Genomic DNA, 25,279 nt, shown 5'->3' with positions numbered 1-25,279 from the left:
CTGTGTGTTCAAATATTTCCGATTTAGTAAATGGGCTTAAATTTAAATTGCTTTCTAAATTGATTCCAGTCAATATAACAGAAGGAAGAAATAACAGGAGGGAGCGAGGCTGAGGGACTGCAGGATGGAGTTCCAGAAGGTGGGGGCAGAGTGGCAGAAGGCCCGCCCACCAATAGTGGGGCGAGCGAGGCGGGGGACATGAAGCCGGAGCCCGTTGAACGGAGGGAGCGAGCAGTGTGGTAGGGGGTTAGGAGGTTGCAGAGGTAGGGGGGAGCAAGAGCATGGAGGGCTTTGAAGGTGAGGACCAGGATCTTGAACTGTTTGATGGGAAACCAGTGGAGTTGGGCGAGGATGGGGGTGATAGGGTTGCCTAGTGCAGGAGGGGACATGGGCTGTAGAGATCTGCATGATCTGTAGCCTATGGAGGGAGGAGTTGGGGAGGCCGACAAGCAATGAGTTTGCATAGTTGAGCCTCGATGTAATGAAAGCATGTATGAGGGTTTCGGTGGCCTGCGGTGTGAGACAGTGCTGGAGCCGGGCGACACTGCGGAGGTGGGGAAAGGTAGAGCCGGTCATGGCGGAGATGTGGGGTAAAAAGGATAGTCGAGGGTCAAACAAGACCCCAAGGTTCTGGACTGGCTTAGCAAGGTGGAGTGTTCAACCATGGCTGGTGATGCTGTCAGGCCTGAGGTAAGGAGGCGCTGACGGGAGCCAATCAGGAGAGCCTCGTAAAGGCATATAAACAGTAGTCCTGTATGCTACTGTAGCTCAGTGGTTAGAGCACTTGCCTCGCAAGCGAAAGGACCTGGGTTCGATTCCTGGTCAGGGTGAAACATTGGGCAAGTTTCCTTACTCCACTCGCCTGTGTTCACCTCGCAGTAAGGAGGAACCCGGTTGTTAGTCAATTGGCGGATTGCATTTCTGGGGGTAGTAATCCCTTCAATTATAAATAAATAATAATAATAATAATAATTTGGTCACCCAATCCACGACTGTTTGTGGGACACTGCCATGTGCAATTGGTTGTCGCGTTTCGCCCACAATCACTCCATTTTACAGTATATTCTATGCAGCAATTTGAGACACTTCACCGATGTGATGAGGCACTATATCAAATGCAAGGATTATTATATATTACATAGTACAGATTTTAATATTAATAAAAATATTTACAAACGAAACTGCTTTCGAAAATGTTAATCCTGCAAAATAAGTTGCATTCTTTCATCATTAACTACCCCATGCTGAGTGATAAGCTGCTTTTTTCCCATCATTACCCACCCCTGTGAAGCAGTTCATAAATAGAAAGCTGTAGGCATTGATGTGATGTACAGTAATTGGTCAAGCTGATTCAAAGTAGCTCTTATGTAAAAAAACAAAAATGTCAAGTGTTAAGGTCAACATTGTGAACAAAACGACCAATTTATTATAATTGCCATATCTATTACTGTTTGAATTTGTCCCTTAATGCAATCCTCTGCTTTCCCTTTTTATTTCTGTTGACTAAAACAGATGATATTGTGAATGTTTATATTTTTTGCATAAAAATCATTCCCTGAAGAGTGCAAATGGCAATTGTTATAATAAAATAATCCTTGCATTTGATATTGCACCTTGCCACGTCATTCAAATGTCTCAAAGCGCTTCATAGAATATACTGTAAAGTGAATTGACTGTATATTTTGTGGGTGAAACACTGGAGTGTTTCAGCAGTGTCCCACAAACAATCATGGACTGAGTGACCAAATTATTTTATTTATTGATTTATTTTTAATTTACTCACCCAGTTTTCATTTTCCACCTGTTTTATAATTTTTCTTTGCATTTTCTTTTCTCTTTCACACATGCTGTTCGGTTGGTCCCCATTCATTCTCTCGGTGTTCCTACGTGTATTTCCATTTCCCTTGGGTCTTTTTCAAGCCTACTTGCTAAAAACAATTTTTGAAATGTAATGAAAATGCCAGGCCACAGAGGTGCAACGACGCAGCAGACTGAAGGCAGAGTGGTAAGCTGCAGGTTCATGCTTCCGATTCTTAAAACAGCACGTTCCAAACCTTATGATTTTGCCAACAGGGAAGAAAATAATTGGTGACCAAGTTATTCTGAACTGCCTTATATCAATTGTAAACAGAATAGCATGGGAAGAGATCTGCCAGCTAGTTGCCAACCCACCCTGTTAACTGCAGGATAGTCTGTAACAAGAAGGATTCTAACTGTGGTATGAGGGGAAGCAATTTTCAACACCAAAATAATTACCGAATAAATAACATCATCCAAGATAAATATTGATGAATTAATACAGTTCAAATTAATAAACTTACCAAATCCATTACCTTGCAATCTCTTAAAAAGTTTCTGATTTTCTAACTTACGAAAAATTTCACAAACATTGAAAAAAATACATTAATGATGAAATATCTTGGCACCACCTTGCTTCGCGTTAACATTTGATGGAGGGAGACAGAGACAGAATGGGAGAGAGACTGAGAGTCTCAGACTGAGAGAGTTTGAGACGCTATTCTGTGTGAGGGGCACTATATAAATACAAGCTGCTTTTGTGGTTGATTGTTCCCAAATACAGAGGCTGCTTTCAGCTTCACAACCGCGAAGGACTTGCTGGATTTACCTTGCTTGCAGCTCTGAATCCATATATCTATCTGATTTCAGTTTCATCATTTTGTGACCACTATTTTAGCATTCCTTCAGTTTATTTTAAAATCAAACAGTGGTGCATGTATATTTACCTAAACCAGCCATTGCAGATTATTATATGATCCACCCTAAACTATTGATCCTACTAAATCTTCAATGGCGGTGAATAGTAACTTTAGGTAAATATATTCTGTAAATGTCACAATAAATTATTCTAACATGGTCTTTGTGAATCTAGCATTTTTACATTTAATAAGATGCACAATGTAAATATTTAATATGATGTGGTTTCATGTCATACATATAAGATTTAATATGAAAAAACCCCACCAAAGTCCAGCTTCCTTTAACAGAGACTTCACATGTTCATGACTTGTGATTTTGCTTCATATTGCAAGAATTCAATAGATTAATTTAGGGGCTGATGAGACAAGTATAATTTTAGATAACATTTAAATAACTATCATGAACAATTCATTGGAAAATATTAAGAAGGCATTGAACATATACCTCATTTTGATAAATCGTTGAATATATACCCATTTGGTTTTAGATTGAATTTGTTTAATGGCAATGGGCCAATTTTCCCTACTCTAATCATCTTCTTGAAAGTGACTTCAAGGCAGTTTTCGTGGTACTGATTTATCCTTGTGAACAGTGCATTTTTTTTGCAGGCAATGGAGGTCAAAAAGGTCTGTGTTAATTCCATGAAATTAACTAGGGTTAATTAATTTAACAAGCTTAAATTTGTAAATGACAGGAAGCCAAAAAAGTCGCAAAATCAGTGCAGAATCATATTTACCTGTACATGTACATTTAAAAAAGTTATAAAATTTAACATGACTGTTGATTGAACAAAGACTTTACAGTTATCGTACATGCTGAGACTACAGCACAAAAGGTTAACATATGTGACAATTTCTGCATACTGTAATTTACAAATCCTACCTACGGCTCAAATTGAAAGTAGATAACTAATTCAATAAAGCATTGTAACAAACAACTTCCAGTACTTGTAGAGTCAGAAACAAATCACGCAACCCCTGAATTTCTGGTATTAGATATTTTATTTTTATAATATTGATATTGAACATCCTCAGAAGGTACATTTTAACTAGTTACATCCTGTGGGAGAGTTGGAATGAGTTTTAAGCTAGGACGAGTGCACACGGTGTTCACTTAAATCACATGTTCATAGCACACAGCTCACAGAGAGAAGCGTAAGAACAAATCAACACATTCATCCTGGAAACTAATGCAAACTAAATTATGTTTTTTTCAACATCAGCAAGGAGCCTTATACGCTTGAAACCCCTTGCAGTGCTCAAGTATATCCAAAACCAACTGGTATCTCGCACAAACAGAGTTTCTGATTTCTAGTTCTTTAGTGTACAATTTCTCCCTGAGGAAGAGGGGGTGGGGGGTGGGGGGAGAGATCAGAAAGAGATAAGACACAGATACACGTTTGGCTATGTCTGGAGAACACAGGTACTTATTGACAGGAAGTGAAAGCACTGTGGATTCCAAAGTGCACTGGGGGTACTGGTGGAATTGAATCAACTCAAATTGGGCAGCTTTCCACTTTAGGGTGTTGCTTTGTAGTTTACAAGTGGGAAAATCCCATCAATTAGCGACCTGTATATCCCTACAAAGCCCACTTTGGGACTCTAGGGTACAATGGCATAACCCACAGTGTTCCCTCCCTGCTGCTGTTTCCCCTTCTTACTGTTAATGATGCTTCTATCGTGGAAAGAGGAAATTGGTCCCAATACCCCAAAACTAGGAGATTGGTTCTTTACAACGGAGGTTGTCAGAACCAGATTACTACTGCAAATCTCAAGATTGTAAGCAGAACTTCACTGGTTATTACTTTTTCAAATTAAACAACATGCATTATATAGCAGTCTTCACACTATTTAACTTTGCTAAGGTGTCACCAGCCCATATTTCGGTATTTTTGGGCTCACTGTCTCAAATAGAGAATTTTAAAAAGAAACAGGATTAAATTACATCCTTTTACAAAGAGCTCCCGGTTAATATAGCATTAAAACTATCATGTAAAGTGTCAACAATGACCTGAGATATACTGTACCAGATGAACAAGAGATAATGTAGCTTACACTTCAGGATGTATGAAGTATCAGAGTTGTAAATGCAGTTTTAAATTCTGCTGCTGTGGCATATCTGCAATAAGTATAGATCCCAATCAATAAATACTTGTGAACAAATATCAAAGTTTGGTATGAACGCCAGGTTTGAATGGAGATGGTGAAGGATTTTTAAAATGACCTAAGAAGCTGTATTTCATTACCTTCAGTCTGTAGGATATATGTGAGTGTAATGATACCTGCTCCAGTAATTTCTTATGCATTAAGGCTAGATTGCAAATCCCAAATGTCTTCATTTGCTCAAGTCTGGGAAATATTGAATAATCTGAAGTATAAATGTACAATAACTGGAACAACACAATCCATTTACACCGCTCAGACGTTACTGAAAAATTACATTCATGCCAAAAGAGGAATTATGCTTTTCAGCTCCTTATTCCTCACGAGCAGTCAGAATAAAAAGAATAATGTACACGATACAGCAATAATTTTACACTTCAAATAACTGTCTATTACAATGTCAGTTACACAATGCAAAACAATTATGAGAATAGTTATTTAATAATTATCCCTACATTTGATATAGCACCTTATCATGTTAATATGTCTCAAAGCACTTCACAGGATTTAATGCAAAATCTAGTGACTGTGTGTTTTGTAGGTGAACATGGCAATTAATTTGCATACAGCAATGTCCTACAAACAGCCATAAGTGAACGGTCAATTATAACAATAATAATAATCCTTGCATTTGATATAGTGCTTTTCACGTCTTCTAGACATCTCAAAGCGCTTCACAGAATATTCTACAAAGTGAATTGACTGTATATTTGTGGGCGAAATGCAGCAGCCAATTATGCACAGCAGCATGTACTATTGTTATTAGTAATCCAGAACCAATGGGACTGACTATGAAATCAACCACATCACTGATATTAAATGGACTAACTTCCCAAATCAATTTGGAGGGAGGGAGAGAGAGGAAGGGAGGGGGAAGGAAAAGAGAGGGACAGGGGGAAGAGAAAGAGAGGTGGAAGTGTGAGGAGGCTTCAGGCTACATGTTCTTGACCACATGTGGGTTGACCCCGATTCCTACACAACACAGCAACAGGTATTTTTGTGTTGGCCATTCCTTGTCACCTACAGACAAGATAAATGATTTTTTTTGAATTCACTATTGTAAGTATGAAATTCAACCAGTAAAATATGTAATCGTGCATCTATATATGTATCCAAAGAAAGAGCAAGTTCCTTTTATTGCCCCAGCAGTTTCTGAACTGATCCCAGTAGTTGAGTTTCTCACCCTTACATTTGAACCGCTCGCTGTTCCATGTCTATTCTCTACCATGCAGATGGCTCACGATCCAGGCAAACAGTAAGGCCTTGAGCTATCAGAAGTGTGTACACCACTGAGCTGCTTGTATTGTTAGATATAAGGACAGACCACCATATTACATAGTAAAATAACAACAACAAGATTCCATTTATAAAGCGCCTTTCACGTCAGGAGGACGTCCCAAGGCGCTGCACAGTTGGGTCAGGACCCGAGCAGGGGGGAAATGGTCAGGGTGAGGGGAAGGGAGGGAGCGAGGAGGGGGGAAATGGTCAGGGTGAGGGGAGGGAAGGGAGGGAGCGAGGAGAGGGAAGAGAGTCGAGAGGGGAGCTGAAGGCTCGGTCAAAGAGAAAGGTTTTGAGACCGGCCTTGAAGGAGGAGAGGGAGGAGGCGGCGAAGGCACTGGGGGATGGAGTTCCAGAGCCTCGGGGCTGAGAGGCTGAAGGCCCGACCACCGATGGTAGGGCGATTGGGGCGGGGGACGTGGAGCAGACCGGAGCCAGAGGAACGGAGGGTACGGGCAGGTAGGTAGGGGGATAGTAGGTCAGAGAGGTAGGAGGGAGCGAGGCCGTGAATGGCCTTATAGGTGAGGATGAGGATCTTGAAATCAATCCTCTGGTGGATGGGGAGCCAGTGGAGGCGAGCGAGGGTGGGAGTGATGTGGTCCCGAAGCCTGGTGCGGGACAGTACACGAGCTGCAGAGTTCTGAATGACCTGCAGCTTGTGGAGGGAGGTGGCGGGAAGGCCGGCGAGGAGAGAGTTCCCATAGTCCAGCCTTGAGGTGACAAAGGCGTGGACCAGGGTTTTAGCAGCGTGAGGGGTGAGGTAGTGCCGTAGTCTGGCGATATTCCGGATGTGATGGAAGGCGGTGCCAGTTGTGGTGCGGATTTGAGGGAGAAAGGACAGCTCAGGGTCGAACAGAACACCGAGGTTCCTGACTGGCTTTGAGAGGTGGAGAGTGCAGCCTTGGATGCTGATGGTGTCGTAAGTATAGTATAATAAGTATAGCCTATTACAATAGAGATTATTTAAAACAGATGCAAGAAAACTCAATTGCATTGCATTACCTTTTTTTTCCAGTGTGCTGTCAACACTCGGTTCTATTGAATCAAAATTTCTAGAAGTTTTATTTTTGAACTTCATAGTTCTTTTTCCTTCACCTTTAAAAGACAATAGAATGAAATTCTCTTAGGCGGCAGACCCAAAGCTGATGGCAATTCCCAGAGACCACTTAATCCATAGAAGAAGTAAACACCCAAAAGACTCATTTTATAGTCTTTATACAAGTCTCAAAGTACATCAATTGACAAGATCAGCTCAAACTTTAGAATTCTCTGCTTCTTGTGGTATCAAAGACATTTCCTTACGTTCTAATTAACTTTGGAATTTGGCCTTGTACGGAAGCAATTTTAGTAATTAAATGTGATCTCCGAAAATGTGATAGAGCAAAAACAATTCCTAAACACAGAGTAATCTCCTTTGCCTGACTTGTGCATACACAGCGTGGAAATAGATGCCTTTCCCTAGCAACCTGCCCGCTCCCTCCATTCAGCGGGCTCCGGTCTGCTCCATATCTCCCGCCCAACCATCGGTGGCCGGGCTTTCAGCCTCTCTGGCCCCACACTCTGGAACTCCTTCCCACGGTCGCTTCGCCTCACTTCCTCCCTTGCCTCCTTCAAGGCTGGTCTCAAGACCCTTCTCTTTGACCGTGCCTTTGGTCTCCATCCCACCTCTCTGCCTTCCCTCATCTCTACCCCACCCCTCCCCCATGCTCGGGCCCCGACACCTAGACTGTTCAGCGCTTTGGGATGTCCTCCCACGTGAAAGGTGCTCAGTAAATGTAATTTTGTTGTTGTTTCAACACAGACCACATTTTCCAATTAAATTCAATTCATCGCATCAGATCTTTTGTATAGTAACAATCAGTTGCTTTCAGGTACTGATCTCAGTCCTATTTACACCCTCCCCACACCAACCAGGGTTTGTTACAATGCTTTGTCTTTAACCCCTCAAACTCCATAAAGGTGCCACAACAGTAAATATAAGCTTATTACAAAGCTGCATATCCAAATACAAAACTATCTAATTAAACTTGAGTGAAACAAATTGGAAATTTGAGTCTATATCCACACATCTTGATCACGTATCTGACTTTTGGTAAAAATTTAACCCATTTATCTCGACATCCCACATATATTTTTCAAGTGTCTAACAACACTAGTACATTGTGCTATTGCCACTTAGGTCAAAACTCGCTTGCACCCTGCGATGTAGACATAAAGGATAGAACTTATAAAACCAGTGTGTTGTATATCTGGTTTTTTTTAAAAAAGTCTCACAATTGCCACGTTTTCTTCTTCATTCATAAAACTAGAATAGACTGGGTCACAGACCTCTTCGCAGCCCTGTCAGTACCCATAGATTTCACTTTATAAGCTGTTTGCCAGTGTCAATTCACCCACAATATGCATAGTCATTCTGCTGTACAGTGAATCCTGTGAAGTGCTTTGAGACATCCTCCTGACATGAAAGGTACTATATCAAATGTATATTAAACTGAATGAAATGAAAATTATAATTGACTTTCAAAATAGAAACAAATGTGTGTCAGGTCCTGAGGAATTTCATAAATAAAATAAGATAAAAGCCTCCCCTCCCCCGAGCTAATGCTGAGTTGTGCCTTCGATGGTACATGCAAAAGCCTGGAGACAAGACAAGTGGCAATTTATTTGATTGTGCAGAAGATCACAACCAAGCCTAATCCTGCATTTACTAGCAACATGCTCTCTCAAGCAGGAGTGGCAAGTGGAGAGTGGAAACCCAAGTTCTTTCGCCCTTCCTAGCTTGAAAATCCAGAGGTCAATTGAACCCATTACGTCTCCATTTGAAGTCAGCTAACTTAATCAATGCAGATAAGGTATTTAACCTGGGACTTTGCTGGGTTGCATGATTCAGCATAACAGGTGGTGTATGTATGCACCTTAGCTCCAGGAAAGCCTCATTGTGACAGTTGGCAATGTTGACTGCTGCATCATAATTAGTTAACAGGAAGCTTCCACAGAGTTGACTGCCTATTTTTCTTTCTTCTGCCAGAAGTAGTGCACACTGCCACTGTTCAAAACTCCCTCTAGCAAATATGTAGAGACATTCTAGATCAATTAATGAAATCTAATCATCAAAGCAGTGACAATAATAATTGTTGGGTTTGTCTTAAAGTCTCTCTTTTGTAAACATTCTAGTTGCTATTTTCCTTTTATCTGTGCGTGCGCGCGCAATATTTACTGATAGTCTTTTTCATAAATATATTGAAGAATCAGAAGTCTTTCTGATGACAAACCAGATAAAGATTATTAACTTCATGCAGATTTACTCTCGCGTTATGATTAATGTGCGCTCAGGAAATGCAACAAACATTAATGCCAGGGTGAATACAAATATTTTTCTTATTTTTAAATAAAAAACAATTTAAAAAAAAGTCAAGTTCATATCAAATTTAAATACTGCCAGTACCAGTATATGTAGTCTTAATAAGGATCTATCTATCCAAGATACAATTATTTTTACTATCTTCAGAAAAAAAATCCAATTTAGTGAACTGTCAATCGTCATTTAGTTTCTAGGTAGACAAATGGTCCCTTATGTCTATGTACTTTTCTTTTTACCATCTATATATAGAAACACCTGCCACAGCAGAATACAAAGAACTATTATTGTTGCCCTGTTCATTTGGAAATGTGTTTTCACTTTGGTTCATTATTGTAACATGGCTAATCTCCTCAAACTTTATATCTTTGGTTTAAATTTATTCAAACTATTTGGATGATAGTTTTGGAATTGGGTCAGAATAAACCTAACATAAGTCAACTGTATCAGTAACTTATTTATAAAATTGCATCCAATCTGGATCAATACAATTTAGGCTGATTCAGGTGGTCACACTCATCTTTGAGTCAGAAAGTGGGGGTCAAGGCCTGCATTAGGATATTTAGCTCAAAGTTAGGACTCCAGCATAAAGCTGGGCAAGCTGAATCTAGTCTTGGAGAGAAGAGTCATGCCAACTATCTTGCGTATAAGATATGCTTTTAAAAACAGTCATCACACTTAACAGTAATTACTTGTGAAGCACTTTGAGCCATTTGAATGGGATATAGAGATGTTTGGAGGAGCTATATATATATATATATATATAATGCAAGTTCTTTCTATTGTCTGAAAGTGCATTTACAGTGCTGATTTTCCACTCAGCCACAGTCAAGACAAATTGGCAATGTAAACAAGGTTGTGCTTGTTGTGCCACTGGAGGCAGCATGTTCCACTGACACAGATAGATTCAGTTCACACCTCTGATAAAATTGCTGGTTTGAATCAGATTACATCAGAGTTAGTCATCCTTTACAGTCACAGGTTATGTGGCTGAAAGACTCACGTTCATCGTGTTGCAGATCAGCAAACCATTGTTCTTGTTGGTCTGTAAGGATCATTGTGTAATACAAACCCCAAGAAATCAGTTGTTCACTACTTTAAAACTATGCATGTCAAAGCTCATATTTGCAGTTTTCAAGTTCACCTGTCTGTTGTGGAAACCTTACGCAAATCAACAAGATGCTTTCTACAGTAAAATACATCATATCCTGCATCAGAGACTCATCCAGCATATAATTTTTGAAACAAAAGTCATAGAATAAAGCTTGAGAATAATTTTTGATTCATTTGTTGTGTGTTAAATAGCAGCATTCATTTACTAATCAATGCACAGTTTCTCTTTTTTTCCAGAATTGACAGTAAGATGTGTTCCTGCAACCAGTCTGAAGTGAATCTCTTCAGTCTGGCTGGCCTTCATGTTTATTCAGGACACGAGCATTTTATTGCCCCATCCACTTGGGGATTACCAACTTTATCTCTTAATTATCCTCCAAATCAGCAAAAAATTACCACATGCAAACAGCCAGCTCCAGTGTAAACAAAAAGTGGATTGTGTGCTGCATTATGGGCCCTAACAGAATTAATTAGACAGACTAAGGAATGACAGTGGGGTAGGAATTCTCCTACCAATTGGGGAATTAGAAATTATTTTCATTTCTTAGTCGTGCAATAGATTTTGTAATTCTTCTTTGGACATCATTTCCATAGAATACGTTGATCACATTTGGGGTTCTGATGTGAATAGATCCTGTCTCACCGGATTTGGGATTGAAATGTTTTTTGAAGTCGAACACTAAAATTCATATTAAGTCTCATAAAAAGGCATGATTACCTTTTCACTATGCACTCCCTCTAAAGATGGCTTGATCCACTTTTTGTTTGCGTTGGATTCTTTAGCAGACGATTGAATCTCAATCTAAATCAACAGCCTTAAAGTAAACAGCATTTTTGTGCACAGCATGTTGTCAACAAAAAAGCAGCATCAGTAAATTGCTGGGATTAGATCCAGGCTGTTTTTACTACAATTTAAGGCACAGTTGACAAAGGGCAGTTGAATTTGACACTAACTGTTATCACATGCTACATCAGAAACTTCAGAAAATTAGATTTATAATATTAACTTGCATTGATAGCACATTTAACGTAAAAATAAATTTCTCAATCTCAATAAGATTGATTAGAAAAGAAGCGATTGTTGTTATTCATATGAATGTGGCAGCTAATCTGCATGAACAACAACCCAGAAACAGCAGCCAATTAATTTATTTGGGGAGTAAAATAGAAATACAAGACGACTGACTCCATGTTTCTTTGAAACAACAACTGCGTTACATTTTACATCCATCTGAATGCGAAGGTGGACAAAACATAAAAGTAACAACATAGAAGAATGGGATGGTGATCTGGAAATAAATAATAAATCTATATAATATAGAATTAATTCATATTAATATAAATTCCCAATTAACACGAATGACCCACGACAAATATTAGCCAGGATAGTGGGAGGAATCCCCTTCGCAAGGCAATGAGACCAATATTTCTCTTTGAATGCCTGCTTGATGTTTACTCTGATTTTTCATCAGTGGGTTCAGTCACAAAAGAAAAAAAACGTGTTCCTCACCATAATCTCATGATCATTTTCAAATATGCGTTTGTATGGGGACATTTCCAATTTACTAATTATTTTCAGACAGATTCTTATCCATCCAGTGTTTGGCCTTTGACTTCAGGCATTACAGCACATTTATTCACTTGCATTTGGCACTTTAGACCTCAAAATACAGCCAATGCAGTAATAAGCACAATTATGATATCCAATTTCCCAAGTTTATTCTCAAAACTGACACTGTTCAGGCTTGGAGTGTTGACTCAGGCAGTAAGTACTACATTCTATTTAAGTCACTTTGGGAACATAGGCTTGCATTTTATATTCCCTAACAGAACTAAGGTTTTCTTTGTGTATTTGCAAAATTGCTATTTATGAACTTTTGCAAGGCAGCACTCCTACTTTAGAAAGTATACGCAAGAATAATCTATCTTCTGTGCAGGGAGGGATCGGATAGGATAAAGGAAGAATGATTATAAGTTATGGATGCAAATCCAGGGCAATTTCCTTGATTTTGTTTCTCCGAAAATGGTGAATGAAAACTGTAAAACTAGGAGTCAACTGTCATTATATAGTACTTTGGTACTTTATATTTTAATGGTGAAAAAGTAAAATGACCCACCCCAAAATTATATTACAGTGTAACCATATTATAAGGCACCCCCTTATAAGGAGGGTTCACTGATAAGGTGGGTGCCCAGTGGACAGTCAACTGCACCTGAATTTTACAGGCATAAATTTCAAGCATTACTGTTCTCCACAATGCTGCTGATGGCAGATACAGTAATCTATTCTGATGAACACATCTGAATCCTGATATATATTAGCTAAGTATACAATTTGGATACATGCCAAGAGTTAGAATTAATATCTATAATAATACTAATCCTTGCATTTGATCATATCAATTGTTGAACAGATATGCATTGGCAGGATAGCAAAGGTAATTACTGTGTTTATCTTCTATGCCACCAGCTTTTTTTTCCAGATGGTGACTGATTCGGGTTCCCATTACCAGAGTATAGGTATATCGGTCAAGAGAACAGCTCATAACATTTGTTTCCTGATGACTTCTTAGTCATAAAACCAGAACACAACACGAAGTTAATGATATTGCAAGGTACCCGAAGCTCTGCGTGCTATTTAGAGTACGTTTGCAAAGTACACACAGTCTTTCAAAATGAAATTAGGTTCTGTGAACATCCTGGCCTGATAGTCAATGATGCAAACAATCTTGTAAGTGCTGCCACACTTCTCTCAATTTGACTAAGAATCACATCTTCCTTCAATTCCACATGACAGGAGAATGAAACCATTTCAAAATCCCAGTATTTAAAGTAGCCACAAATATAATGCAATACTGTGCAGCAGTCCTCTGTTACAGCCTACTATCTCTAAGAAAATATCTTTAAAAGCCGAATACTTAAGTTAATATGTTGCTCTGAAGTGATGGGAGACAAATGCCTTTGCAATTAGTTTGTTTTTAGAAACTGGTATGATTATGCATCGCAAATGCAATAAATAAAATCTATTTAAGTAAATTTGTAAAATATTTGCATCAATATTAAGTGGAGACGGGAAAGAAAATAGCCTGAATCAGGTGTTGGTACTCTTGCTTCTGAGTTAGAAGGTCGGGGGTTCAAGCCACATTGCTAGGACTTTGACACAAGCAGCATAATGCTGGGGGGGAATACTGCATTGTCAGAAGTGTTGTGCTGTTCATTAAACCAAGATGCACCTGCCTGTTCAGGATAACATTCATACACCATCGCTACAGTAAAATCCTGTAAAACACTTCGAAATGTTTTGATGACATGATAAAGTGCTATATTAAATACAAGGATTACTATTGAATAATAATTTGTTATCAAATCCGTGACACCACCCACCCACGGCTCCTGCCAGCGACTTACATCATAAAGGTCTGGAATGAGTAGTCTGTTCTCTCTCAGCCAGGAAGTAAGCAATATGTGTCATGTGAAACCTTGATAAGAGAGACAAAAAACGTTTCAAATTGAAAACAAAATTGCTAAATGGTAACAAATGTAACAAAAGATAGGCATATTATTGAAGTTGAACAAAATGTTATTGTGAAGTGATCCAAAATGTATCACTAAGTTCTAAAGGAAGGCTAGAAAAATCATGTCTATCCTACACAGAACATAAGAAAACCACAACTTAACTTACAAAAATAATTTCAGACCAGTGAAGGTACACAACAATTTCTTTCAAGACTCTGAAAGGTCAAATAGATCATGTGCGACATGAATAAAATATCGACAGTTATTCATTTAGTACATATAATATTCTGTTTATTCTCTTGTGCTCCTTTAACTTTTGAAAATGGGTTTTGAGCATGTTTAAATAACTTGTGAATTGCACCATTTTGCCATTTTAAGTAAATAAGTAACAAATGGAACAATAAATTCTAATTAAACCCCACGATATTCTGGAGGTGTTCAGTTACCAGGAGCGAGCTTCAGTATATAAATGACAGGAATTGAATATTAATGTAATAGATAACTATGCATTTTTTACACCAACGGTGAAGTGTGAATATTGCTGTCTTAATTCATGTATTCAGATGAAGGATTTCTGAATATGAATTATTTGTTTTCTTTTTAAATTATTTTATTGATCAGATTTTGAAGCTGAACTTTCCTCAACTTTCCATGGAGTGGAAATCCCATCTTAAGTCACTGAAAGGATACAAATAAATAATTTGTTCTTCCATTGAAAATAACTGGAGCGAGAGGATCCTTGCAAAATTATACTGCCCAGAGCAAGACACACATTTCTATTCTTCTATAATAATAATAATAATAATCCTTGCATTTGATATAGCGCTTTTCACGTCGGGAGGACGTCCCAAAGCGCTTCACAGAACACACTGTAAAGTGAGTTGACTGTATATTTGTGGGCGAACGCGGCAGCCAATTGCGCACAGCAATGTCCCACAAACAGTCGTAGATTGAAAATGACCAATTTATTATTGTTTTTGGGTTTGGAGGGATTATTATTAGGCTCTGTGTGGAGTAAGGAAACTTGCCCAAGGTTTCGCCCTCTGCCTGGAATTGAACTCAGGTCTCTCGCTTGCAAAGCGAGTGCTCTAACCACTGAGCTACAGGACTCCACTGTTAGTACATCTGTGTGAAAATAGGTAATACATTTTACATTTGATTTAATGAATTCAATGCTTTCTGTTGCGTATACTAAATCATTTACAAATTCCAATTCAGATAACTCTTGAGATATTGAATTCAGTTTCAATCTGAATATTTTTTAAATACACTTACAATTAGAAATTCCATTGCTCATGCTCCAATTATTTTGACAAATATATTCACATTCAGAGAGACCCAATGAAATTCAGTCTCAAAGTGCAAATTCTCAAGTCTCAAACTGGAATTCCCTTGTAAATTAATAAAACTCACAAGTCTTATCTTTATAAATTGTATGTTCGTCTAAGTGACACATGCACCCGATCCCCATTCAGTTTCATATCAAAACCATTCAGATTTATTTGCACTAGTGGTGTTAATCATCTCCTAACTCCGCTCCTCCATTTGCCTACAACTCAGACTTTGCGCAAGTCATATTAAATATTATGGTCCCAACTGATACAACTTGTGAGTTTTACTGCATTCACATTTTGAGATATATATATATATATATTGATATGAACTTTCCTAGTGATATAAGTTTGGGGGAATTTTCTCTTGAGTCACAATCAATGGTGATAATCAGTTAGGCTTTGATTTCTGATTGCTTTCAATAACCATCTCCCTTACTAGAACATGAACTTACATGGTCACGTCATTGAGATTTTGGGAAAGTTTCCTTATTACACACACACACACATACTTCTATTTACCTAGCAGTAAGTAGGAACCCTCTTGTTTGTTGATTGGTGGATCATTTTTTTGGGGTGATAATCCCTTCAAAATCAATAAATAATTTGGTCACTCAATCCACAGCTGTTTGTGGGACATTGCTGCGCGCAATTGGCTGCCGCGTTTCATCCACAAAACACAGACACTACACTTAGTGTATCCTGTGAAGCACTTTGAGATATCTTGAACACGTGATAAGGCGCTATACCTAATGCAAGGATTATTATTAGTATTTTCTGTAATGCTCAGTTGAATATGAAACTTTTGTGGGTGAACATAATGTAAATGTACTCTGTGATACTAAGTGGAAAGTGGAGAAACAAAAACTTAAAATATGGAAATGCAATTGCTGGTTGTTGAAATAACACTTTAAAAAAACCTAAGGCAATAGATTAATAATTTACTGTAAATTGGTGTATTTCTTTCCTCACAAAGGAGTCTTCGTAAGAGGTTTCACAAAAGACTTCATCGGATGTTCAGAAGCAGTCGTTCTCGTTTACCAACATATCTATTCAGATGATGAAAAGCACAAATGCAAATTATTTCAATTGAGACAAAAAATTCAGTGCATTCATGAAAATGTGAGTAAATGCTCACGTTTCCTTTCTGCCTTTATATCTAATTTTCCTCAAATAACTTAAACTGCGTAGTTTGCACCACAGAATGACTTTATATTTCAGGTCTTATTGGCATCCACAATTGTTTCATGAAATTGGAGTACAAAATTACACAAGATATACACTCTAAAAGACACACAAACAGCTTTATCCAATTCCTTTGCCATTGCATAAACCGAGGAAAATTGTGCACAACACCAGCAGTGCTGCGCACTTAGCAAAATGTGTTTGAGCACACGGTTATTGCCCATTACCACCAGGAAAAATAACAGTCTATATAAAGTTGTACATTTTTCTTGCCACCTGCAGTGCAGTGGATGGTTCGTCTCTCCAGACAGGAAATTAAAACAGCGAGCCTGTTTGATGTAGTTGTAATCTACTCCACAATGCATATAGTTCAGTCGCATTGAAGACAGAACTCCAGATCAAATTAATGATGGGAACTGGAATTATCAACTCTGGCAAGTTAATTCTATTAGTCTCAGCAGCATTGGCAAGAACACCACAAGATGGGAAATATAAAATTTTAAAATATGATACCTTATTCTACCCCTTCATTAACCCCTGCAACCAGAGGAAAAATAAAACCTCTGACAGTATTGTTTGGACCCATACACATATTCTGAATATTGCCATTGGTAACAATATTTCTGTCTGATGTAAGAGGAAAACAGACTTTATTTAATGTTGTGCACTGGCTTGTGGAGTCCTGTGGCTCAGTGGTTAGAGCACTCGCTTTGCAAGTGAGAGACCTGAGTTCAATTCCAGGCAGAGGGTGAAACCTTGGGCAAGTTTCCTTACTCCACACAGAGCCTAATAATAATCCCTCCAAAACTAAAAACAATAATAAATTGGTCATTTTCAATCTACGACTGTTTGTGGGACATTGCTGTGCGCAATTGGCTGCCGCGTTCGCCCACAAATATACAGTCAATTCACTTTACAGTGTACTCTGTGAAGCGCTTTGGGACGTCCTCCTGACGTGAAAAGCGCTATATCAAATGCAAGGATTATTATTATTATCTTACAAACCCTTCTTCTGGATAGTGAAAGAAAGATTTTCCTTTACTATCCCAGAAAATGATTACTTGTACCACTTTGTCCATCCTAATTGAATTTGTATACCTTTAATAGAACAATTAAAAGCTTTCCTTGTTTATAAATTACCTCTAAAAAGATATGGAAATTAACTGAAGGCAAATTAGATTTAGTGGATATTATAGATTATACAGGAGATGCTTAGAAGAATTAATCACTTTGCAATACTCGGTAGTTGAGATACCAAACCAATAGCATCCAACTCATGGCCGAGAATTCATAATAAATGAAAATGAGGAATGTGGAAAAGAAGAAACATAACTCAGTTTATACACAGTAAAATCAGTGCATATAATGTGTGAAATGTTAACCCTGTACAATGCTGCAGTGTGGGTTACAGATTGTAATAAGGGTTCCAAATAATGCTTGGGAACTGCCCCCAATTGATATTTAGAGCTTTAGTGATTCATAAGCAATTGTAGTTTCAAACATTATTGCACAAGTACTCCATGGGTGCTTATCATTGTACAGGAATGTCACGGGAGCCTGCAATGATTGTTGCTGAGCTGGCAGTGGATGTAGGTCTTGTACAATAACATTGGAGAGGCTATGGAAGAGAAAGGGTCTAAAAGCAAGGCCAGATTTTAGTGTTTTTAACATGTTCAAATTTATTCCAGTATTGTAGAAGTGTGTCATGATTTATTTGTGTTCTTGCTACATTTATTGGGAAACTTGAATAGAGCAACATTACCAGCAGTGAACCTGGTTACATGGACTATTGGTATCAGTGGAAAATAGCCCTGTAAAAGTAAGCATTAAATAGGGTGACAAACTTTCTTTTGAATGCTTTGAATGTTTGACTCTCAATATAGAATATATGGATTTTCAGCTGTTTAATGGAAAAAACTGTTTCCTAACAATTGGTTGTAGTAAAAGGTATGTGACAGATTTATTCAGCGTAAACAGTTAAATCAGTATTTAGAAATCTTAATTGTTAACTATTTGAATGAACTATTTATGTCATGCCTTTGATGTGAAATAAACACTTTGAAGCACTTTAAATTAAGTGAATGCTGTTATGTTGGCAAATACAATAATCAGATGAGCTGCCAATTCATTTGAAGTTAGGGTGAATTTGGATTAAGAGGGAATGTAAGACAGAAAATGAGGAGAAATACTTTGCATTTCTCACAAATACTGGAGTGTGGGTGAATCTGAATGAAAGATATAAACCTCCAGCCAAAGCAAAAATGTATTGCCTACACAAGTCCCATTACAGGTATTTATTTAGAAGGAAATATGAACCATACTTTGAAATCTGTAGATTCTGTTTTCACCCACAAATATTTCTATGCCAGGATGTTTGTAAATTGGTATTCTATTCTAGCAATGTAAAATAAGAAATAATTATATTCCACAAATTATGTCAAACTTGGGACAACACACTCATTATTTTAGGCAACCAGATTTACATTTTGTAAGTCTCTCAATCAGTAGTTTTCCTAACACAATTCTTAGTCTAATGGGTTACTTTCAGTGTGATCAGTATAAACCTCAGTCACCTCCCATTTATTACAAACCATACCAAAATCAACACACAGGATTTATATTGCCTATCCACTTGCATAAATTTAGATTCCAGTCTCCGCAGAGTACAAAATAAAACCCATTGATAGTTTAATGTCTGTTCTTTGAGATTCAAAGACACATTTTGATTTACATTTCGAATTAAGTCCCCATGAAAGGCGACCTCAGGTGGAGCCAATTAAAGCCAGTTCTGTCATCAGATTGAGGTTAGTAATAATTTTGTTCATACATTTAGCATAATTTCAGTAAGGCCATTGCACAACCAATTAAGTTTGTCAAAATTGATGGTTCCTTTTACACCTATATCGCCTGGTGTGCATTCCTTTTCTCTCCCTCACTCACAAAACACACAAAACACAAACAGCGGCACCCAACTCATCATAAACTTCATTATGGGAAATACCAGCTCAGGCCTTGAAGGGGTGAAACCCAAAGATGGACTTGAAACTGTTCAGCCTGTCATCGTTCCCTTTCTCTAACATCAGTACTGATAAATAAAGGTGGAAGCCAAAGTGAGAAACGATCAACTGTCAGACAACAAGTGTTTTATTACATAGAATTACACTGTTACAGCAAGCAATGCAGTCACTCAGACAAATGCGTCCTGTGTTGGGGTTTATAACTCCACATGCGCTTCCACCCCACTTAAACCTCCAGCCCATTATTTTCTTCATTTATGCATTGACTTTCTTCTCAAATATATTTATGCCCCTTTGTTTTGGACTCACCAGTAAGTGAAAACAGCTTAGTCACATTAACCTTATTTAAATAAATAAATATTTATTATATTTAAAAAATATACAGTCAATTCACTTTACAGTGTGTTCTGTGAAGCGCTTTGGGACGTCCTCCCGACATGAAAAGCGCTATATCAAATGCAAGGATTATCATTATTATTAATTGTTTTCATCATTTTAAACCTTTTATCAGATCCCTTCTCAATTGTTCCAGAAAAGTTCCACCCTGCCCAATCTTTCTTTAGTTGTATGGACTTTTCCCTGGTAATATCCAATAAATCTACACTGTACACTGTACTCTCTATTGCTACAATATCCTTGCAGTGGTACAGCAACCAGGTCTGCAAACATTATTCCAAATGTGGGCTAACCAAGGATTAATACAAGTTTAACACTTAATGTATTGTATGAAGGAAGACAATATTAATTTAATTGTTCAGGAGAGCTGAGTATTAACTCCTATTAAAGGCTTTGGAGATATCCATTGTGATAGATGAATAACAAATTTTCAAAATCAGTTTCCAAGGTGATTAGGCAAAATGATCACCAATGGGACAATCATGTCGAAACATCCACTGGCATTTGTGAACAAAGCCAGAAAGTTCACAGTTGTGTCTAAATTGAGAGTTAACACCAGCTATCATAACTTTGGAAAGTGCAGCTGCAGAACACAGTCGTTTTAAAATGAAAAGGATTTCCTTTCTTGGAGGATAATCACAGACAAGCTGAATCCTGTCCTCACTCAATGTTTACACAGACACACACAAACTTTCCAGCGGGGAACGCTGAATTATGATGAGACAGTCCCGATATTTTTTTTTGCTTCTAGTCCAAGGCATAGAAGCTAATAATTGTGCCCTTTACTGTGCCCTGTCTGAAATCAGTTAACTTCATCAGACAGAGATCGGACTTTGATACTTCTGGGTCTGCATGATTTAAATTCTACCCATTAGCTTGGCTTTACTGACTCAGTCATCAAGGTAATTTTATTGAAGCATTTCTACAACAGCTGCTTTTAATGAATTGAAGTCATGGTTCAAAATACAGCCCATCAACTTGGGCAGAAAGAGAGTGAAATTGTTGGTTAAGTTCAAAGGTTTATCTGAATCGTAAAATGCCAATCCTTTCATTTATCAGGGAATAAGAGATGTAATCCCAAGGAATTCCTCTCCACTAATAAGACAGAAATAGCCATATGAAAACATTGATAAATCCAAGGTTAAGTCTCATATTAATCATTTTAATTCTTGCAGAGACAATAAAATAGCCATTGACATTGAATAAATCTCATGGATAATATATAATCATTAAATCAGGTTAAAACTCTTCATTTTCTTTTCAAACCAGTGTTTACCATGGTGGGTTTTCAATTCAAAATGTGAAATGGTGATGGACTTCCTTAGGCCTAAAATCAGGAAGACACATTCAACTCCACCACCTCCCATCCTTCCACATCTATGAACTTGTCTTCATCCATTTCTTGCATTAAACGCTCCACTTGCCTCCTCAGCCTTACAACATTCCTGACCACCCAACATTCCCTCCTCCTGCTCCTTCTAGCAAACATCATTACCCACCCTTTCAAAACCTCTGTGATTACCTTCCTTCTCAGGAAACCCTCAACCCCTCTATGCTCTCCTCCTTTCGATCCATCTCCCAACCTTTTCACAAAGGTACTATCCAAGTGTAAATTTTTTTGCCAATGGGCAAACTATAACCATAAACTCATTATCAATAGTGAATCCAGAAACACATAGCCAAAGACTTCAGTGAGGGGACATTATACAACACAAAACCTTAACTCCGCAGTCACTGTCATCCAGTGATTCAAGTCCAAATGTTAGCAGCTGTAGCTGGGCCACCCATTAAACATTATTTATAGGAGGAATACAGTAGGAGATAATATCATTCACTCATGGAATCTTCATGAGAAAATGCAATTACTGTTAACTCATCTGGTAGATAAACAAGATTTATTTATCTGTCTTCATAGTTGACAATGGAAGTTTGTAATAGAAACTTCTTAATTTAATCAGAAGTCCAGTTTCCCTCTCCTTTCTGGGGCAACTAAGTTATGGAGACTCTTAAACTACTCTCCCACATACTGATGGAATGTAATGAACTCTGCAGGCAGCCTATTATATTGTAAGAGTCTTAATATAGTTGTCTACCAATGTAGCAACGGAGGACTGCTTCAATGGGGACCTCTATTTTTCATACCAATTCTCTTCCATGATAGGATTGGAAAGCCAGTAAAGTGCTACAAAAGGCAGGACAGAAACATATAATTAACTATTTGCTCCTCATTCAATGTAAGGATGTCATCATTATACAATCTAAACCACCTGTGCTTTAAATGTTTTAGTTTGAAATTGAATTGCAAAATTGGAACCCAAAAATTCAGGTGTCAATGTCAATAAATCTTCTGCCCTCTCTGTGAAAGGAAAGTATTCGAGTCTCTTCCCTTCTTCTCCCCCACCCATGTTGAGTGAAACAATGGAAGCTGTATTGATGCTGATGCTTCAAACATGGGTTGCAAAGCAGGCAGCAGTTGGGTGATTTGGCCTGTAAATTTCTACATTGCTTGGAAATATTATGCACGTGTGCAATGGTTGTTTAATATTTAATCTTTAATAATTACATGCTCCTGCTCAGTGACATCATTCGCAGGCACTGGGTTAACTTACACATGCATGCGGATGACACCTATCTCTCTCGCTCTCTGCCTCTACTGTCGAGTCCAGGTCCATTACTGTTCCGACAATTTGTCTGTCAGACATCAAGTCCTGGATGAGAGCCAACTTTCTTCAATTGAATGCTGACAAAGACAGGAGGCCCTTCTGCTTGGCTCCTGTCAGCGCCTCCTCACCTCAGGCGCTGACAGCTTCCACTATTCATGGGTGCTCTCTCCACCCACAAACATTATGGAACCTTCGGATCTTGTTCGACCCTCAACTGTCATTTAAACTTCACATCCGTGTCATGACCTGTTCTACCTTCTCCCACCTCCTCACTACACGCCTCTGCCACTATTTCTTCCCTCAGGTTGCTGAGACCCACATCCATGCTTTTATCCCATCCAGGCTTGATTATGCTAATTCCACGCTCATCGGACTTTCCACCTCTTTCCTACACAAGCTGCAGATTATTCAGAACTCTGCAACTCATATTCTCTCCCACACCAGGCTCCATGAGCCGAGCACCTCCATCCTTGGCGGCTTCACTGGCTCCCCATTCCCCAGAGGACCGTGATAAGATCCACTTCCTCACTTTTAAAGCCCTCCACAATCTTGCTCCTCCTTACCTCTGCAACCTACTAAAACCATACCAAACCTGCTCGCTCAGTGAACGCTAGCCTGCTCCATGTCCCTCACTCTGCCTGCCCCATCATTGGCCTTTGTCTTCCTGCCCCACCCTCAAGAACTCCATCCCGGTATCACTTCACCTCACACCCCTCCCTGGTCTCCTTCAAGACTCGTCTCAAGACCTACCTCTTTGACTGTGCCTTCGCTTATCCTCTCAGCCCCGCTTGCCCTCCACGCCCCTGGATTGCAGCCCCAGTTTGGGTGCAAACCCTTATCTGTCCAGCACCTTGGGACTGTGCAAGACGCTGGACAGTCAAGACTCTAAATAAATGCTATTTGTTCTTGTTGTTTTGTGTAATTGAAACATGGAATCCCTGGTGTTGCTTGTAACTTGCCTCAGACATACCAGTCTGAGACATGAGCCTCATGGCATGCATCAGGAACAGCAACAAATTCAACTGATCCTCATCAATGCATGATGTGCAGTCCGATGCCACAGTTTTGAACTTGTGGGAATCTATACTTTGGCAAAAACAACAAGTGCAACATTGATCTGGTACTAAAGGTTACGTTTAAGGTTACATTTTACTATTTCTCCATAACAGTGCAGTACACAACTTGAATGGATTTTTCGAGTGTTTTGATGGGTGGACCTGGTTATCCTGACTCTAAAAATGCCCATGATAAGTTTGGTGTTTGCTGTATGAGTCTAAAGCAGTGGAACTGCAAAAAGAAAACCATATCCACCTTCTTAGCTTAAAACTAACACCATTAAAGTAAGATTTTTTTGATTACCTTTTAAGTTGTACCGTGTTCAATAAATCCTGCATACCTCCTCAAAGGTTATGGGGCACTCTGTCTCGCAAGTTAAGAACTGCAAATGTCCATTATTCATGAAGGGGAGTACCTTAACCATTACACCTCATTATTTTTAAATACTGATGTCAAGTAATGATTGCATTTAAACCAATTACAACAGTAAACAGTATAAGGCACAACAGTATAACCGTAAGTTATACAGATGTACCATGCCCAGCCTTGCACGAGGAAGTCACTTTAGCTGCTCTTTTGTTTTGTTTTTAAACTAAAAACCTCAACAACACCTTCAAGATTAAAACAAATTGCTAGCAGTGGAACTATTGCCTGGATCCTGGTTCATGGACTTTAATTAACTCACACGAGGAATAAAGCGTGAGGAATTACTTACATACAGGCAGGGCTAGTTTGGGGCCAACAGACATCCGTGCGAAGCACTTGGGAGGCAGATGTCACTTGTGGGATGAGAGTAGCTCTGTATAATCATGTATAGTCGCCGTCGTTGTACCCCACGCCATTCAAACAAGGTTTGGTGAAAGAACATGCAAAGCAACGCTCTTTTCCATTGAAGCTTGGGACCGTGGCTCCTCAGTCGTAACGCGGTCCGTTCTTCTGGGATTGCGGGAATTAAACTTTTATCTTCTGGGGAAAAGCAGACGAGTCCGTGCGCGCACTCGCGTGCACACACGCACGCACGCACACGTGCACGGTGTTACTGCCATCCGTTCAATCCACAACTGTTTGTGGGACACAGGCTGCGCACGTTTGGCTGCCACGTTTGGCCCACAAGATGCACAGTCACTCCACTTCCAACAGTATATTCTTTGAGATGTCCCAACGGCATTGTATCAAGTGCAAGGATTATTGATGACATAAGACAAGTGATCAGCTTGATCATGGACCGACGAACTAACTGTGGAGTCCTGTAGCTCAGTGGTTAGAGCACTCGCTTTGCAAGTGAGAGACCTGAGTTCAATTCCAGGCAGAGGGCGAAACCTTGAGCAAGTTTCCTTACTCCACACAGAGCCTAATAATAATCCCTCCAAAAACAAAAATAAATTGGTCATTTTCAATCCACGACTGTTTGTGGGACATTGCTGTGCGCAATCGGTGGCCGCGTTCGCCCACAAATATACAGTCGATTCACTTTACAGTGTGTTCT

General features: G+C 38.9%; 1 long non-coding RNA gene across 2 annotated transcripts; it reads right to left on the bottom strand.

Annotated features, from left to right (window-relative positions):
• Positions 1–1,802: 1,802 nt before the first annotated feature.
• On the bottom strand, positions 1,803–24,736 carry LOC103176503. 2 transcript variants are annotated; one of them, XR_487606.2, is made up of 4 exons: positions 24,509–24,736; positions 16,422–16,525; positions 14,038–14,108; positions 1,803–1,928 (listed from the first exon to the last, which is right to left on the bottom strand). It is a non-coding gene; the product is annotated as an uncharacterized LOC103176503 (long non-coding RNA). The 2 variants fall into 2 exon arrangements; XR_487605.2 differs by lacking the exon at positions 1,803–1,928 and adding an exon at positions 7,040–7,253.
• Positions 24,737–25,279: the final 543 nt, after the last annotated feature.

Source organism: Callorhinchus milii, unplaced genomic scaffold, assembly GCF_018977255.1.
Source record: "Callorhinchus milii isolate IMCB2004 unplaced genomic scaffold, IMCB_Cmil_1.0 Scaffold6, whole genome shotgun sequence".
In the NCBI taxonomy this organism is placed as follows: Eukaryota; Metazoa; Chordata; class Chondrichthyes; order Chimaeriformes; family Callorhinchidae; genus Callorhinchus; species Callorhinchus milii.
The sequence above is the reverse complement of the archived record's forward strand: the minus strand, read 5'-3'. Positions and strand labels throughout refer to the sequence as shown.